We start from the raw sequence: 5,367 nt of genomic DNA on the forward strand, positions 1-5,367 counted from the left end.
TCCGCATGGAGTCCGCTTATTCCTCTCCCTACCCGCCATTTGTGATCTCTGTCTTTCTAAAATAAATAAGCCTTAAAAAAAAAAAAAAAATCAGTCATTTTTGCAGCTGAGTGATGCTGGGGACCCTGAGGAACAATTATCTTATATGCAGAAACAGGTAAGCAGCAAGTAAAAGCCACTTTCATGATAACAACCGATACAACCTGAGCTTTTTTTTTTTTTTTTTTTTTTTTTTTAGATTTTTTTAAGTAATCTCTACACCCAATGTATAGCCCGAATTTACAACCCTGAGATCTGGAGTCGTATGTTCCATCAGCTGGCCAGCCAGGTACCACTACAGCATGAGACTTCAGGTCAAAGACAGCCATTTTTGAGCAGTGAACAGAGTGGACCCCAAACTAAAAGATTGTCGTGGAGGACTATGGGAGCTTTTTCAGTCAGTTCAAGTGAGTTGCAAGTAGAGATTGGAAAAGAGTCTTTTTAAATGAGTATAATAAGGTGGATCTTTTTTTTTTTATTATTTCTTTTCAGTGTTCCAGCACTCATTGTTTATGTACCACACCCAGTGCTCCATGCAATACGTGCCCTCCTTAATACCCACCACCAGGCACTTCCCTCCCCTCCAAACCCTCAGTTTGTTTCTCAGAGTTAAGGTGGATCTTCTGACTCTATATAAAATTTATATACGTGAAACAAAAGATGATAGAAACTCTAAGACCTATGTCAAGCTTATGCTCAATATTTTTCCTCTCTCTTTTAAACTTCTCATATCCATCAGTGAACTACTACATGTTATAAAGTCAGGGGCTAAGAGCCACACAAGCCCATTAACTCCATTAGATTCCAATAGTTACCTGTGTAAGACATGACCCTGGGCTGGGGCAACATGCAGTAGAGTTGAGGAAATAAAAACACAGCAGTGGATTGCCCACATAAGTGTTTAGCACCATATGCCGGGCACAGTGTGTGGATTCCAAGAGAATTTGCTGTATTATTATGGCAGTTACTGTTGATAATAAGGTTACTCTCAGAAGCATGAGAATGATATTAAGAAACGCACCCCCACTGGTTACAAGGTCACTATCCCCTTTCTCTTACCCCTTGTAGGGGGCTGGGAGGTCTGACCATGAGCTGGTACCCCAGGGGATCTCCAGGGGCAGAAGGATAGGGGATAGGCATCTGTCTCTGGACTGTCTGGAGGATAAAGAGTCAGAACAAGGAGACCAAGCCAAGTCCTAAAGAAGTGCCAAGAGTCAGAGCCAGGGGAATTAGGGCCAAAAGCGGGAGAAGAAGCCATGGGGTCAGGACCCAGGTAGAGTCCAGAGTAGAAAAGAAGCCAATTTAGATAAACCAAGGAGGATCCTGGGAGGTTGTCCAAAACGGTACTGGAATAACCTTTTATAACCTTTCACCATCATAAAGCTGAAGGGTCAGGGCCCATAAACAATACTATAGGACAAAAAATAATAATAATAAAATAGAAGAAGAAAAAGAAAAAGGTGACAGAAAGAAAAAAAAAAGAAGTCACAATTTGTTGTGAAGTAGAAAGAGAATGTACAGTCTGGAAAAGGGGAGGTGATGAGCATTTGGGGAAGAGACGGCATTTGCCAGATCCTAACTGAAAGTTGGTAAATTCAAAGTTGAGGAAACATTTTCCGTTAGACTCCTTGTTTGTAAGTAGGGTAGGCTGACTGGTTGTTCTGTTTTTCTGCAGGTCCTAAAATGATGACCCTCTATTCAAACTCATTAGATTCATTGTAATGGTCATTCTAGACCTTATATCCCCCCCCAAAAACATACCTCTTTTTTTTTTTAAGATTTTATTTATTTATTTATTTGACAGACAGAGATCACAAGAAGGCAGAGAGGCAGGCAGAGAGAGGGGGGGAAGCAGGCTCCCCACTGAGCAGAGAGCCCGATGTGGGGCTTGATCCCAGGACTCTAGTATCATGACCTGAGCCGAAGGCAGAGGCTTTAACCCACTGAGCCACCCAGGTGCCCCAAACATAACTCTTATTAAGACAAACAGGAATCAGGGCACCTGGGTGGCTCGGTCGTTACGATTCTGCCTTTGGCTCAGGTCATGATTCCAAGGTCGTAGAATCGAGCCCCACACTGGGTTCCCTGCTTGGTGGGAACCCTGCTTCTCCCTCTCCCATTCCCCCTGCTTGCATTCCCTCTCTCGCTGTCTCTCTCTCTCTCTCTCTCTCTGTCAAATCAGTAAAATCTTAAAAAAAAAAAAAAAAAAAGATAAACAGTAATGATAAATAAATAGAAAAACAGCCTTACAAAATTGTCTTAAAAAATAAAAATTCGGGGCGCCTGGGTGGCTCAGTGGGTTAAGCCGCTGCCTTCGGCTCAGGTCATGATCTCAGGGTCCTGGGATCCAGCCCCACATCAGGCTCTCTGCTCGGCAGGGAGCCGGCTTCCCCCTCTCTCTCTCTCTGCCTGCCTCTCCGTCTACTTGTGATCTCTGTCTGTCAAATAAATAAAATCTTTTTAAAAATTTTAAAAAATTAAAAATAAAATAAAAATTCATATCACTTATTATACTTTTTAATTACACTTTTAAATATTAGGGTTACTGCTCTTTTCTTTATTTTCCTAACGGCTTCTAGGAATGTAGCTCTTAGCTCCTTCTCACAGGAGTGAGACTGTAGATGAAGGTCTAGTTCTACCTAGTTTTGTGACTTTGGGAGGTCCCTTAATGTTTCCAGATATATGAAATGAGCATAATGATTCATGTCCTTACTGCATAGAGGAGTGAATGTGTGTAGTGGATGAGAATACGTATATGTCAAAGAGTGTTATAAAGTATGCAAGTCCTACACAGGTGATAAACCAGTTTTTGAGATCACAGAATTATAATCCAAAGGAACTTAATACCAGCCTATCCTAAGCCTTTCAAATCTTTCAAGATGAAGGACCTAAGTCTGTAGTCATTTCGGGCTGCTATAAGCAAATAACACAGACTCGATGGCTTATAAACAACAGGCTTTGATTTCTCACAGTTCTGGGGGCTGGAAGTTCAAGGTCAGGGTGCCAGCATGGTCAAGTTCTGGGGAAGGCCCTCTTCCTGTTTGCAGACTGCCCTCTTATTGCTATATTCTCCACACAGTGGAAAGAGAGCAAGAGAACTGGGGTGGGGAGGTCTTTTTACAAGGGCACTACCCCCATTCTGAAGGGCTCTACCCTCATGACCTAGTCACCTCCCAAGGCCCCACCTCCTAATCCCATCGCATGATTGGGGGGGGTGAGGATTTCAACATATAAATGTGGGGGGAACACGAAGGTTCAGTCCATAACAGATACTTTCTTCAATTAAAATCATACATAACAAAAGCAAGAGCTGTTCCAATAAAGCAAGGAAAAGGAGGTACCCCATCCCGGGGAGATTTATATCACACTGGGCCCCAGCCCCAGAGCCCCACCTCTGCACTAGAGAGGGAAGGGTGTGGCCTTAGCTATGACTCAGTGGACCAATGTTAAACTCACTGAAATCTTCCAACCTCCTTAAATTAGAGTTGAGGAAACTGAGGTCACAGGGTAGGTTATAGTCCCCTCTGTTGTAGAATTTATTTCTAAAACAATAGTTAGCTTCTACATGGTTAGTACCTGGGGGAAATGATGTCAGTAAAATACAATGGATGTTGTTAGTTTATGTAAGTTTTTCTTAGGCAAAGGGAGCCAGAATATCAGGAGAAAATAAAAGGAAAAACCCTCAATCCAGCTTTTTTTTACAGGCAGGAGCCCTTGTAGATCAATTATAAATAAATAAATACAAAGTTGTACCTGCCAGGCTCTCAGCTCCTGGCAGGCTAAACCTGCTCTTGTGCCCACCTTAATGGCGGCAGCCCCCCTAACTCAGAGTTCCACTTCCATCTCTGTCATCTCCATGCCCCCAAGCCAGCATTTCTACTCTGTTGCTTTGTGCTTTACTGATATTCCCCGGGGTAGCCTCTGGCCATGCTGAATGCCTGGGCTTGGCCAAGAACCTACAAAGGTACTGTATAAGTCAGCTCAGGCTAGGTGTCTTAAACAACAGAAATTAATTTTTTTTTCATGGTTCTGAAGGCTAGAAGTTCAAGATCACGATGGCAGCAGAGTTGGTATCTGGCGAGCCCTGGCTTGCAGATGGCCATCTTCTTACTGTGAGTGAAAGAATGCTGGCTCGATGGTGTGTCTTCCTTTTTTTTTTTTTAAGCATTAGGGCCCCACCCTTACAACCTCAGTTAACCTGAATTACCTCCTTAAAGGCTGTATCTCTGAACAGTCATTGGAGTTTAGGGCTTCAACATATGAATGGGAGGTGGCGGACAACTCAGTCCAGAACAGGTATCAATTATGTTTTTGTCAGCATTCCTATTAGTGTTATATCGTTTCATTGGTCTTACCCTCACTTTATATTTCCCATAGGATTGAACAGATATTTTTCAATGCCCAATCTTCGTTTTAAGGAATAGTGTGGAAGACCACAGGGAAAGGGAGGGAAAACTGAAGGGGAAGAAATAAGAGAGGATGACCAACAAAAGAGATCCTGGACTCCAGGAAACAAACTGAGGGTTACAGAAGGGAGAGGGGTGGAGGAAAGGGTTAATTGGGTGATGGGCATTAAGGAGGAGAGCACGTGTTGTGATGAGCACTGGGTGTTACACACAACTAATGTATCGCTGAACATTACATCAGAAACTGTTGATGTACTATATGTTGGCTAACTAAACACAATAAAAAAAAATGGAGAAATGGCCACTCCCTCATATTTCTGGTGATAAAATAAAATAAAACTGGCACAAACTTTATGGATGGCAATTTAACAAGACATATCAAAAGCATTAAAATTCTGCATATCCCTTAACTCAGACATCCCAGTTCTAGTCATTTATCCTCAGGAAACACCAACCTGTAGTTTGAGGATATTTATCAGAGCATTAGAATTTGGAAAATTTGGAGGTACTCTAAATGTTTAACAATATGGGATTGATATATCACTTGGAGAAATTCCGTAAAGCTATTAATATAATAATGTAGAGCATGGAACATGGAAATACACACTTAATACAATAAGTGACTAGAGGTAGATTTAAAATTACATAAATCATATTCCATATGATTCCTTTTTTACTAAAATACTACACTGTAGGTTTTAGGTATACTTAGAAGAAATGTTAAAACAGTACCTCTGGGTGCTAAGACTAAAGCTGATATTTTTTTTATTTCTGTTTTCTTTTATTCTCCACAATGAAAAGGCAACATGCTTATTAAAAAAACATAAATATTTACATCTAGAAACAAGTGTATGTATGCACGTGCACACACACTTACACACACAGGTGCACACACACGTTTGTGTTTAAACTGTTAGAGGAG

Source organism: Mustela nigripes, chromosome 12, assembly GCF_022355385.1.
Source record: "Mustela nigripes isolate SB6536 chromosome 12, MUSNIG.SB6536, whole genome shotgun sequence".
Lineage (NCBI taxonomy): Eukaryota > Metazoa > Chordata > Mammalia > Carnivora > Mustelidae > Mustela > Mustela nigripes.